This window comes from Macaca nemestrina, chromosome X (genome assembly GCF_043159975.1).
Source record: "Macaca nemestrina isolate mMacNem1 chromosome X, mMacNem.hap1, whole genome shotgun sequence".
NCBI classification, from domain to species: Eukaryota; Metazoa; Chordata; class Mammalia; order Primates; family Cercopithecidae; genus Macaca; species Macaca nemestrina.
Window position 1 is genome coordinate 140,139,723 of NC_092145.1, and position 14,797 is coordinate 140,154,519.

Sequence of the window (14,797 nt, forward strand, 5' to 3'; positions counted from 1 at the left end):
ATATTCTAATGACTCCCAAACTATATCTTCTGCTGACATGACATCTCTTCTTGGTAGGCTGCTGGCTAAAAGATTCTCTAAATTACTAATGTGGATGGAAACAAAACCCATTTATCTACCTGTCTTTATCATCTCAGTAGATGGCACCGTCAGTCACCTAGTTGGTCAAGCCAAACCCTAGGATCGCTCTTTCTCTCCATCAACCCCTAAAACCAATCCAGCAGCAAGTACTTCCAACTCTATATCAAAAATATCTGAAAAGTGTTCATTTATCTCCATCGACACTGATTCCACCGGACCTGCAGCATTATCATCTCTCACCATCAATACCTCATAGCAGATTTCCCTTTTCCACTCTTTCTCTTTTCCACACTATTTTTCACTCAGAATGTCAGAGTAATTTTTAAACTATAAATCAGATGTTACTGTCCTGTTTAAAACTCTCCCACGACTTCCCATTGTTTTTAAAATAAATCCAAACTACTTAGCATCACTAAAAATTGTCTATCTCCCTAAACTCATCTCATAAAATTCTACCCCACCTGAACATGTTCTGGCCACACTGGCCTTCTTTCTGTTCTTCTGCTAGACCGAGACTCCACTTCTTCTAAACTTGCTCAGCTCATTCCATCTCATTACTTTATTTCATTTTTTGTATTTATGGCTACCATAAGTATCCCATTTACATTTGGTTTCCTTATTTATTACTTGTCTCTTTCACTAGACTACAAGATTCATGACAGCAGAGACTGCTGTTCACTGCTATATCTTTAGCATCTAGCACTAATAGCTTATTGAGATGATCCTTAATAAATATTTTTTAAACGAATGATTTAAAGTAGCAAAAGTAGCAATTTGTAGACGATAAGAATGGAGGAAATGGGCCTCCTTTGCCACCTGAATCATCCACCAGTACTGTCTTCTGACCAAGGTTTGAAATCTGCTGAGATCTTATGAGAGAGGAAAGCAGCACAATAAAACTCTGAACTGGTGTCGGCAGTGGTGGGTCCAAATTAGTTTAAAGAGAGCTATTTTGCCATGGGGGAGGGGCATCAGAAAAAAAGTGGAAAGAAGCAGAAAATTGTTGCTATGTGCCACTGGGCCTCAGAAGAGCCAGAGAGGATGATGGATAGAAATTACAAAGTAAAAGTTTTAGAACCACCACTCTTGGCTTTCACTTCCCAGCCCACAATAACCACCAAAGTGCAGTCATTCTATTTCCAGGGTTCTATTTCTAGGCTGTAAGAATGGAGCAAATTTTAGAGTATTACAGACTTTCACAGGAAAAAGAAAAGATTACCTAAAAATATGCTCACCTTTGCCAAGAACTGCTTCCAAACACAAACCCTAGCTTGTCACACCTGCCCCATTTCCCCCTTTTCCCTTCGTTGCTAGTACCTACCCCCTCATTGCACCAGATACATCTGGTACCATAAGAATTAGCTAGCATGTCCCAAGCAATCTGAGCTCTTCAAACGGAAAGTGTTCCAGAAATAAAAATAAGGTGCTAAATAGTTACAAGTCATTTCTACCAGAATTATTGTTGAGATTTTCTATTTTTCTATTTTTAAGTTTTCTCCCTTATGTTTTGTGGAAGATAATGCCAAAGCATGTGATATTTCACCATATGATTAGTTCTCAAATAAGGGACACAAAGCTAGTATTATCTGGAGCCACATTTTCTATTTTCTCTTGAAAATGTACACCGACCTAAAAGAAGAATAAAAACTTTTTCTCTGTCCAAAGAGTTTGATAAGTTGGATTCAAACTTTCTGCAGTATACAGGTATTAGGTATTAGATTTAAATTCTCATTTAACTAATATTTACTGAGTACTTACTGTGTGCCAGCTATAGTGGCAATAGTGTTCACACTTTATTTAAGCTTCTTAACCATCTTTTTAGGGGGCCATTATTGTCCCATTAGAGATGAAAATTTTGAAAATTAGAGTTTAAATAACCTGATCACATTTATAAAGGCCATGCCCACTTTTGTATGCTTATAATATGTAGTAGGCAGAATAATACCCACCCCCAAGATAAAAGTTAATCCCTGGAACCTGTGAATGTGTTACCTTAATGGTGAAAGTGACTTTGAGATGTGTGACCAATTAAGGATTATTCTAGATTATCCAGGTAAGCCCATATAAGAATCCTTTCACATAAGGATTCTTAAGTGAGAGGGAGGAAATAGAGTCCATCAGAGAAGATGTGATGACAGAAGCAATACAATACTGGAAGGGGCCACAAGCCAAAAAACATGCAGGAAGCCTCTGGAAGCTGGAAAACACAAGGAGATAGATTCACCTATAGAGCCTCCAGAAGGAATGCAGCCCTGCTAACTCCTTGACTTTAGCCCACTGAGACCTATTTTGGTCTTCTGACCAAACTGTAAGATGACAAATTTGTGTTGTTTGAAGTCACCAAGTTTGTAGCAATTTGTTACAGTGTCAACAGTAAACTAGTACACTGTACATTCTTTTTAACATTCATATATGTTCTTATATTTAACTACAGGACTGTAGGCTCCAAATGTCCTGTTCACCTCCCCATCTTCAGCATCTGTCACAGTGCCATCTGCCTAGTTGTTTGTGCTGATGGTTGTTGTTAATGTTAATTCAAACCCTACAGAAAGCACAATAGCAATCCAAACCATATCTAACATCATTCATTGTCGTGCCAAGAGAAGGAAATTAATTTATTATGATTTGACTCAATTGCTTTTTAAAGTCACCTATGTAAATATTTATATCACTTTTTCCAAAAATGGATATTTGTAACATTTGTAACTTAAAAAAAAAAACTCAGATGATTTATCTGGGATTAGAAACTAATGGACTGAAAGATGTCAACAGGCCTTTCTCAAAATTCTTTGCGTTCCATCCTTGGGTTATGCTAAATCATCAGAAACATACATGCTTGGCCTACCTTCCTCCAACTCTAGAGCTGTCTGTATAGAATAATATTTTAACACTAAATATTGGTTTTCATGGAGTGCTAAAAAAGAAATAAATCAAGAAATCCTATCATTTTTAATAAAATGTTTAAACAAATTTTTCTACTGTTACCAAAAATCCCCTTAGCATAAGGAATCCAGTGATAAATTTCTCTCAGTTCTGCCCAGAAAGATATTGTTAGTTTCTCTGGAGAAACTGAAGTGGCTCTAACAAAAAAAAAATGCAAGTTATAAAGCTTATTGAGTTTTTTTTCTCTCTCTCTTTTTTTCCCTAGCCACCAGGAGGCACAGAGCTAAATTTGGTATGTGAAATCTATAGCTTCTTACGGCAAGGAGTTCTTGCCGGAGTTTTTCTTCTTTTCTGATTTTGAAAATTATTTCTATTTTGTGATCATTGTTTTATAATATTATGCAGCCTCCCTCAAACCATTTTTGAAGATTAGGAGAATATAAATGAATCAATAAAGAATAATATTAAACCACATTTTAACATCAATATTTATTATTGTCTTGATGAATATCCAAGATTTTCAAGAGCAGGGTTGCTTATATGCCATGAAACAATGGAATAGCAAATCACCCAGATGGTTGTAGGCTGAAGGGGTGCAGGAGGCCACATTTAATAACAAGATCCTGGGGATAAGAACAGAGAAAATAACATCTACACAGTAGGAAAGACTTTTTCAGGTAACACTCAATCTGGAAGATCTCCATTTTCTGCTTATAACCAGGATGGCCTAAGAATATTTGTGAAGAACTTGGGAGATCTAATAAGAATAAATTGGCTTGAAACAAAGAAATACAAGTAGGGCTCTACAATTAAAGTTTAAATTTTGAATAATTCAGATAGAGGCTGAGAGGTTGCTAGAGTTAATACAAGACCTGGTATTCAGTGTTGCCCAGTCTGTGATATCATTAGATACAACAGATAGTGAGGGACAGTAATTAACCAGTACTATAAAAGAAGATAACCACCTAGACAAGGAAGAAGCCTGAGGCATTTCAATTGGTCATTCCTAGGTAAGGCCTTTACCAATCCCTGAGATAAGACAGACTGGGAGGTAACCTCAGAGCCAAACCATGCTTACAGTTGAACATGTTTTTGTAGCTCACTCCATTTCAGTCCAAACACATTTATTCAAAACGTCTATGGCAATAAATACTGCATTTGGCACTCAGAAATAAAGAAACGAGTAATATATGGTCTGAGCCACAAAAGAGCTCACATTCTAGTGAGGAAGACAGATGTGTAGACAAGTAACTATAAGGCTATGTGAGAGTTACAACTAGAATAGCATGTGTGAAATACAGAGGCCAAACACAAAAGAGAGTCTAACAAAGGGGATAAAATATAACATGGGTTATGAAGAAAGATACTTAATGTTTGAGGCAGAGAAGAGATGAGAACTCTACGTAAAGGGACAAACTATAGGAAAAGTCATAGAAGCATAAAATTGTATCATTCAGAAAAAGATGCAACATCAAAGTAGGAGTAGGGTAGAAACTAGGACATATTAGAAGTTTCTGAGGAGAGAAGTGGCATGATCAGATTTTTACCTCTAAAAATTCCCTCTGGGGCAATAGCTGACTAGGTTGTTTCAGACCAATAATCCTTCTGAGAACAATTAGAAAGGCTGCAGGGTGAGGGGGTGGGAACATAAAAAACCCTAGTTTGAATGAATCACAGAACTACCAAGGCATTGAAAATTTGCAGAGTTGAGATCCAGAAGAAAATGGAAACCAAGAGACTTGAGACAGGCACTTGGGAATACTTTTAGCATTGAGGCAATTGCCAATTTAAAAAGTGAAAGCAGCAGTGCAAAGGCTGAAAAGCTAAGCATAACAAAGCACAAGAGGACAAAAAAATTAACTTCAGACCGCCAAGGAAAAGAAGCCCTGGTAAATACCTCAGTGAGGACCACAAAGGGGTGCACTCTAGGAGGAAGGATTAACTAGAAGTATAACAGCCCTCAAAAGGATTAAAACCCAGCTTTAAGTCATCTCAATTCCTGACCAGATAAAGGTGATCATCCCCATGTCTAGTTGTCTAACAAATGCAAAAATTAATCCTCTCTCTAAAAAGTTTTCATTACTTTCTAGAGTTGCATCACAATAACTGTCAAAATTTAATGCAAATATCTGGCACTCTATCAAAAATAATCAGGTATTTGAGAAGATAAAATGTAACTGAAACGCAAGATTTTATAAAAAAAGACGATAGCAAAAGGACCCACAAGAAATCCACTGAAGGGAGTTAACAGACACAGACTTTAAAATGGTCATAATAATATGTTGAAAAATTAAACCACGAATGGCGAAATTTGATAGGGAACTGGAAACTACAGAAAAGAAACTTATGCATTTCTGGTTCTGGGTGAGATAAAGTCAGCACACTCCATCCTGTCTTTTTCTCTCAATGAAGCTATATAATCTGGACAGAATGCATTCAGCAGCTATTTGAGGACTCTGAAAAGTAAATTTTGGGAGATGGATGGAGGAAAAAGATCAGAGTTAAAAGTACGACTGAACACGGCCGGGCGCGGTGGCTCAAGCCTGTAATCCCAGCACTTTGGGAGGCCGAGACGGGCGGATCACGAGGTCAGGAGATCGAGACCATCCTGGCTAACACGGTGAAACCCCGTCTCTACTAAAAAATACAAAAAACTAGCCGGGCGAAGTGGCGGGCGCCTGTAGTCCCAGCTACTTGGGAGGCTGAGGCAGGAGAATGGCGTGAACCCGGGAGGCGGAGCTTGCAGTGAGCTGAGATCCGGCCACTGCACTCCAGCCTGGGCGACAGAGCATGACTCCGTCTCAAAAAAAAAAAAAAAAAAAAAAAAAGTACGACTGAACCAGCAGTGAGTTCTCCCTTTTTTGCCCTTGCTGTCCCTTCTTGAGGTCTCAAGTCAACCTGAAACCAGGAAGTAGGCACCCAGGAATGGACAGAAAGCTCTAGGAGAATCCCTTAAATTCTGGCTTAATGAGAGGAACCTATTCATAGCACTATACAAGAAGGAAGAAATTCCCCATTTTTCTTGTTGTCTCTATTGTCACACCCTCCAGCCCTGAGACAATACTGCAGTGGCAGTCAGAGAAACAGAAACAGCAGGGGCAACAGAGGCTACAGGCACCTATTCAATATGATGATCAAAAACAAAAAGTTTGTCCTTTAAAACACTAATGTATAATGTATAAACCTCTACCAAGACTGAAAAAGAAAAAAAAGAGCATGAATACCCAACATAAGGAATTAAAAGTGGGATATTACTACAGATCTCACAATCTTTAAAATTGTAGTAAGAAAATATAACAATATTACACTCATATATTTTTAAGGGGCCAGCATAACCTTGATATCTGATGTGGCAGTTCTCTCCCTGGGCTTCTGAAGCTCTACAGGGCAACCTTTGAAATCTAGGTAGAGGTAGCCATGTTCCCATGGCTCTTAACTCTGTGCACTTGCAGAGTTAGCACCATGTTGACACCACCAAGGATTACCCCTTCTAGCTTCTGGAAGGGCAGCCTGAGATGCACCTGGGCCAGCTTGAGTCACAACTAGGGCAGCTGGGGAGCACTGTGCCAGAATGTGTGGAACAGAAACTTGAAGTGACCCTAGGCAGTGAGCTCCAAGGTCCCACAAGTGCCCTGGGCCCCTCCAGTGCCCAGGGCCCTTTCCTTTAAATCCTTCTGTCATCAAGGCCCTGACACTCTGGGCCTATAATGCAAGTGGCAGCCTCAAAGATCTATAAATGCTTTCTGGGTTATTCTCCCATTGTATCAATGAATAGCATCTGGCTTCCTTCTATCCATATCAATCTCCTTATCAAACATTCTATTGGCCACACCCTTCGTTTTCTCTCCAAGACATGCCTTTTCTTTCTTTACAACATGGCCAGGCTGAGAATTTTCCAACTCAGTAAGTTCTGCTTCCCTTTTGATTATAAATTCTGTCTTTAATTCATTTCTTTCTTCACACATTTTACTATAAGCCTTCAAGAGAAGCAGTGCTGCACCCTTAACGCTTTGCTTAGCATTTTCTTTTGCCAAATATCCTAATTTATTGCTCTTCAATTCTGCCTTTCATGAAACACTAGAGAACATGGACACAATTCAACCAAGTTCTTTGCCACTTTCTAACAAGGATGGCCTTTCCTCCAGTTTATATTACCTAACAATGGTACGTTGTTCCTCATTCCTATCTGAGACCTTATCAGAATTGCCTTTACTGTCCATATTTCTACCAACAATCTGTTCACAACTACATAGATAATCTCTAAGAGGATTTAGGCTCTGGCTCTCCCTATAGCTCTCTTCTGAGTCTTCACCACAATCACCCTTAATACTCCATTCACAGAAATCAAGATTTTTCTAGTATGCACCTCCAAACACTTCCAGCCTTTACCTATTGTCCAGATCTGAAGTTGCTTCCACATTTTAGGGATTTGTTATGGTAACACCCAGCTTTTCAGTACCAATCTCTGTCTTAATTCATTTGTGCTGCTATAACAAAATACCTGAGACTGACTAGATAATTTGTAAAGCACAGAAATTTATTTCTCATGGTTCTGGGAGCTGGGAAGTCCAAGAAAGGCATCAGCAAATTTAGTGACTGATAGAGGATGTTCTCTCCTTCCAAAATGGCTCCTACTTCACCCTCACATGGTGGAAATAAAAGGACCAAACTTGCTCTTTCAAGCCCTTTTATAAGAGTATTAATCTCATTCATGAGGGTGGAGCACACATGATTTAATCACGTCCCAAAAGGCCTATCTCTTAATACTATCACATTGAGTATTCGGTTTCAACATATGAATTTGGAGGGAAACACACATTCAAACCATGGCACCTGATGAGGACATTTTTTAAGGGAAAAATGGTAGCTTAATCTCTCTTCTATAGATAAATGCAACAATTCTAAATAAAAGTATAACAAAATAAATCAAGCAGCAGGTAAAAAGGATTATATATGATGAAATGTTGTATTTATTCCAGGAATGCAAAGTTTCATTAATATTACAAAAATCGGTCTATATAATTTACCACATTAGCAGAAAAAGGGAAAAAAAATCATATAATAATCTCAAATGATACACACTAAAAAAGCATTTGATAAAAATGCAAACTTTCCACATGATTAAAAGATAAAACAAGTCTGAGCAAACAAGAAATGTAAGAGACCTTGATTAATCCTATTAATGTAACTATCAAAAGCTGGACAAAAATATCATTCTTAATAAATATTGAAAGTTTCCCCTAGGATTAGGAACAAGATAAAGTTTCTTGCTGTTACTGTTTCAATTGAGCTTTGTACTAGAAATTTTAGCCAGTGCAAGATGGCAAGAAAAAATAAAATTATAATTGTAAAGGAAGTGACAAAACTGTACTTAACTGAAGACAAGATGACCCTGTACCTAGAAACAAAACCAAAAACATCTATAAATAAAAATATTAGATTTAATAACTGAATTTAGCAAGTCACTGGATGCAAGATTCATGTACAATAGCTAATATTATTTCTAACAATAAGCAATAAGAAAATGAAATATTAAAAGATACTATTCACAATAGCATCAAATAACTAGAAATAAATATAATAGATGTGCAAGCCTTCTACATAGAAAACTACAAAATTTTTCCCAGAGAAATTAGAGAGCTAAATAAGTGGAGGATAAATTATATTCAAGGATTGAAATATTCAATGTTATAAAAATATTAATCTCCTAACAAATTGAACAATAGCTAATGCAATTCCAATCCAAAATTCCAATAGGACTTATTGTAGAAATTGACAAGCAAATTATAAAATTTTATAGAAATACAAATGGCTAAGAATAGACAAGACAATGTTAAAGAACAAAATGGAAAAATATATGCTAATGAATGTCAAGATGTATCATAGAGTTACAGCAACTATGACAGTGTGCTATATACAAGTATGGACAAAAACTAATGGGCATAATAGACTCACACATCTTCATTTATGACAAAGTTACATGCAAAGAAATGGAGATGGAATAATATTCTTATAAATAATTTCAGGTCAACAGAATATCCAAATTAAGAAAGGGGAGGAAGAAGGAAGAAAAGGGCAGGCAGGAAGGAAGGGAGGGAGGGAGGGAGGGAGGGAGGGAGGGAGGGAAGGGGAGGGGAGGGAGGAGAGGGAAAGAGAAAGGGAAGGGGAGAGAAAAAGGAAGGGAAAGGGAAGGAAGGAAGAAGGAAAAGGGAGGGAGGGAGGGAAGGGAAGAAAGGGGAAGAGGAAGGGAAGGGGAAAGAAGGGAAAGAGAAGGGAAGGAGAAGGGAAGAAAGAGGAAGAGGAAGGGAGGGGGAAGGAAGGGAAAGGGAAGGGAAGGAGAAGGGAAGGGGAAGGAGAAGGGAGGGGAAGGAAAAGGGAAGGGAGAAGGGCAGGGAAAAAAGGATGGAGACAGAGAGGGAGGGAAAAACTTGACTTTTACACAAAACAAGACAATTTCAAATGGATTGTAATTTTAAATGTTGAAGATAAAACAATAAACCTTCCAGAAAATAACATAGAAAAATATCTTCATGACATTGGAATAGGAAAAAATGTCTTAAACATAACCAAAAAAAAAACCCACCACCCATACATTGAACTACATTAAAATTAAGAATTTATACATCATTAAAAGAGTGAAAAGAAATCCACACACCAGGAGAAAATATTTTTCAACACACACAAATGGTAAAGGATTAATACCCAAAGCATATTTTTAGAAGACAAAAAAACAAGAAAAGAAAGTGAGAGAAGAAAAGAAAGATTTCTACAAATTCATAAGAGAAAAAATATAATGGAAAATATGGACCAAATGACTTGAATACTCATTTGCAAAAAGTATATAGTCAAATAATTAACATAAAAATGTAAAAGTGGGCCGGGCGCAGTGGCTCAAGCCTGTAATCCCAGCACTTTGGGAGGCCGAGACGGGTGGATCACAAGGTCAGGAGATCGAGACCATCCTGGCTAACACGGTGAAACCCCGTCTCTACTAAAAAAAATACAAAAAAACTAGCCGGGCGAGGTGGCGGGCACCTGTAGTCCCAGCTACTCGGGAGGCTAAGGCAGGAGAATGGCGTGAACCCGGGAGGCGGAGCTTGCAGTGAGCCGAGATCCCGCCACTGCACTCCAGCCTGGGCGACAGAGCAAGACTCCGTCTCAAAAAAAAAAAAAAAAATGTAAAAGTGTACTCAATTGTATTAGTCAACAGAAAATGCAAATTAAAACCACAATGGGATACAACTAAACACCCAATAAAATGACTAACATTTAATATCAAGTATTGGCATGAATGTAGAGAGACTGAACTGCTCATCCACTACTAGTGAGACTGTAAACTGATACAATCCCTTTGGGAAACTAGCATCTACTAAAACTGAACATATGCATTCTCTATAACCCATAAATTCCACTCTTGGGTTCATAACCAACAGAAGTGAGTACATATGTGCACCAAAAGACATGTCAAGAATATTTTAAAAGTCTAACTCACAGAAGTACAAAGTAGAATGGTGGTTATTAGAGGTTGGGGTAGAGAGGGAATGGGGAATTTTTGGTCAAAGGGTACAAAGTTTCAGCTAGACAGGAGTAATAAGTTTTAGATCTATGGCACAGTGGGGTAACTATAGACAATAATAATGAACCATATATTTCACAGTAGCTAAAAGAGTATGTTTGAAATGTCTCACCACAAAAAATAAGTTAGTGAAGTAATGGATATGTTAATTAACTTGATTTAATCATTCTACATTGTATACATATACTCCATAAATGTGTACAGTTACAATTTGTCAATTGAAAATAATATTAATTTTAAAAGTGCAGAATAATATTCATAACAGCACATTTTTTCATAACAAAACACTAGAAATAACCCAAATATTTATTAATGTTATAAAGATAGACAAATTACAGCACATTGTTTATAGTGAAATTCTACACAGCAAGAGGAAACTAATGAGCTACATCTACACACAGTGACGTGGATGAATCTCACACACATAATGTTGAATGAAAGAAACCAGACACAAAAGAACATATATTACTTGATTCCATTATTCTAGGGTGTTAGTAAAGTTCTACTTCTTGACCTAGTTGGTGATTGTACATGTCTGTTTACTCTAAAACTTCGTTGAGCTGTGTACTTATAATTCGTGCACCTTTTAAAATGCTATATTTTAATTTAAAAGTTAATTTATAAAAACTAAATTTACAAGCACAGTGGCAATAAGATTAAAATAATCAAATGCAGAAAATTCTTGAAATTAAAAAAAGTGTAAGATGTGTCAAAATTAGCATCTATGCATAAATAAATCACAGTTACTGCACATTTTTCTTTTCTGTATTGATTTATGAATTTAATTTCACTTCAAGTACTGAAACAATTTAAAGATAGCTTAGTTTTCTCAAATTTGCACCTAGGATGTTAACCATGAGGGCATAGTGAAAATTCACAAATAGTCGATCTCTCTAAACTTGTTGGAGTTCTGAGTTTAAAGCAATTTTCTCAGAAGCGAGGCTTAAAATATTTAAGAAAGCTATTTCAACAACCCTGAGTTTGAAATTTAGATTAGGAGTGTTGAAGCACAAAATTAAAAAGTAAATAATAAATCTTTCAGACTTCTGATTCAAGATAATTGAGTGAGTGAACACAGACATTTACCTCTCCTTACAAAAACCACTGAAGAAGAAATATCAAAATAATCATTCCACAGTCTGTTGGGAGTCAGTGATGGGTGTCAGCAATAGATCCAAAAAGAAAGAAATATCTGGTAGCTGTAAATTCAATTGGATCAGACTGACAGTGACACCCAAAAGAGCTGAGCAGCCTAGGAAATTCTAACCCTTTCCAATCCCAGCAAAAGCACAGACCTTTCAAGGAGACTTTTCCCATAGAAGCTCAGCAGAGGAACAAAGTCAGAGGCAGTGGGGCTGAGAGAAGTTGGCAGTAGGCATTCGGCTAAGGACATTGGTGGGGGAGGATTGAGTTAATTATATTCTTGTGTTCATGGCATGCTGTCATCATTGGTCCATGCAAAGCCCAGCTCTTGTGATTTTTTTATTCCTTTAGTCTTAGTGTCCATGCTCATTCATATTCCCTCCTTAATATTTCCTACTCAACACTATATTTTCAAGATATCTGTGTGACTATGTACAACTAGTCAGACACTTACAATCACTGCACAATATTCTGTGAGTTGCACCCCTGACATTTTACTTACTCAGTCCCTGGTGCTGCACATCTGGATGCCCCCTCCTCCTACTAGTACAAATAATGCTGTGATGGGCATCTTCCAAACACTGTTACCCTACAGAACTCTGTGAGAATGTCGCAGGGATACCTAACTAGAAATGGAATTGCTGAGTTACAATGTATACAGATTTTTAATTTACAGTCTAGCTAAATGTTGCCAGATTGTTCACTGGAATGGTCACAACAGTCTACACTCCACATTCCCTTCAGCAACGTATAATAATAATTCCTATTTTCCCACAAGCTTGATGTGATCCACCTTTCTAATGCTTGCTAACCTTAGATAGGTGCAAAATGATATGCCTTGCTTTAGTTTGCTTTTCTCTAATTACTAATGACTAACAGTATATCCTCATATACCGGATATGGTCTTTTTTTTTTCCTCTTCTGTGAATTGTTATTTCTTTTCCTTTTGCGTATTTTTCTACTGGAGTATTTTTTTCTTTATTTGCAGGAGTTTTATTTTCTCCCAGTCTATCAGCTGTTTACTTTGTCCATATTTTCCCCATTGAACAGAAATCCTTAGTTTTTATATAATCAAATTTATCTTTTTGTTTGTTTTTGAGTTTAAGATGTCCCATCCCTTTTAGCCACACAGAAATCTCCAGCATTATCTTCCATTAACTTTATGGCTTTATCTTTCACATTCACATCTTTCATGCATCTAGAGTCCACTTTGAACATGGTATTAAGTAGGGTCCCCATTTTATTTTTCTTCATTTAGTGAGTGTTCTTAATACCATCTGCTAAACAGCCCATCATTTTCCCATTTATTTCTGGTGTGATTTTCATCATATTAAATTCCCACATATACAAGGTCCATCTCTGAGGTCTCTGTTCCATTCTGTGAGTCTATTTCTTCTTGTGCCAGTATCACAACATATTTTTCTTACTATGGCTTTGCAGTAAGCCTTAATATCTGAGTGGATAACTCTCCTCTTTGTTCTTCTTTTCCAAAGGTGATTTAGCTATTTGCAGAATTTTATTTCATATTAATTTTAAAGTAAAGTTATTGAGTGTCTCAAAAATCTAGATGTACTCTAGATTTTTGTTACATTCATAATTAGTGAATATAAACAATTCTTTTTTTTCTTTAAGTTCTGGGATACATGTGCAGAACGTGCAGGTTTGTTACATAGGTATACATGTGCCATGGTGGTTTGCTGCACCCATCAACCCGTCATCTAGGTTTTAAGCCCCACATGCATTAGGTATTTGTCCTGATGCTCTCCCTCCCCTTGCCCCCCACCCCCTGACAGGCCCCAGTGTGTGATGTTCCCCTCCCTGTGTCCATGTGATCTCATTAAACAATTATTTTCTATCATACAGAAACCATAGAGTTTCTGTTAAAATTACTAAACTCTTCCATGGTTGCCTGAAAGCAGCCATAGAAAACACATAAAATATTTTCTAAGAGGAAAAGATATCTCCGCAACTATTTGGATTTTCTTTCCTGTCCTTCAGTAGAGCTTTAAGATTTTTTCATGGAGGTGTTGCATATTTTTGGTTATGTTGATTCCTAGGAACATCAGAGCAGGATCAGCACACTTTTTCTGTAAAGGACCAGATAGCAAATATTTGAGGCTTTGCGGGCCCTACAGTTTCTGTTAAAACTATTCAATTCACTCATTGTTGCATGAAAGCAGCCACAGACGATGTGTCAATGTGTAACAGGTGTGTCTGGGCTCCAATAAAACCTTATTTACAAAAACAAGTGGTTGACAGAACTTGGCTGATTGGCCATAGTTTGTCAACCCCAGCTTTACAGGGTTTTCGGGTTTGTTTGTTGGTTTATTGTGCTTTCTTGTTTTTTTTTTTTTTTTAATTTTCATTTTTAGGTTTTGTTTTATTATAACTGGTATCTCTTTTTAAAAAATAATTTATAGGCAGTTGTTGCTAGTGTAGAGAAATGAATACTATTGATTTTGTAAGTTGATCTTATGTTTGGCAAACTCATTTCTTGATCCTTTTGGTTTTTCTAGGTAGATATTTATACAATCTACATATAATGATAGTTTTATCACTTAATGTTCCAATTTTTATAATCTAATTTTGTTTTTCTTTCTTATAACTTTGTCTGGGAGTCCCAGCACTGTATTCAACAGCAGCTGTGATGGAGGTATCTTTCCCTCATTCCTGATCTTAAAAGTTTCTCCAAGGTTTCTCAATCAAATGCAATGTTTGCTGCAAGAATTTGGTATATAACCTTTCTCACAATAAGGAAAATCCCTTTTTACTCCTAGTTTGTGAAGACTTACAACATAAAAAGACTTTGCATCATCAAATACATTTTCTGCATCAACTGAGAGAATATATTCTTTTCCTACTTTAGGATTTTGGCATCTACATTCATAAGTGAGATAGGCCTGTGAATCATTTTTCTTTTCCTGAGTTGTCTATGTCCAGTTTTGGAAACCAGAGTTTAGCCTCATAATGTGAAATGGACTATTTTTTATCTTTCAGTATAATTTAGCTAAGATACAAATTATTCCTTTAAAGTTTGGTAGAAAGTATGTATAAAAACATATGATCCTAGAAAGGATAAGGGAGTTTTTAATTGTATGAAATTGTTTTAATGCT

General features: G+C 36.8%; 1 long non-coding RNA gene across 1 annotated transcript in view; it reads right to left on the bottom strand.

Annotated features, from left to right (window-relative positions):
* The window catches only part of LOC139360638 (uncharacterized), a 208,043-nt gene extending 195,990 nt beyond the window's left edge, over positions 1-12,053 (bottom strand). Inside the window, exon 1 of the long non-coding RNA XR_011618137.1 lies at positions 11,836-12,053. This is a non-coding gene — a long non-coding RNA (uncharacterized lncRNA). The remainder of the gene's footprint in view (positions 1-11,835) is intronic.
* Positions 12,054-14,797: the final 2,744 nt, after the last annotated feature.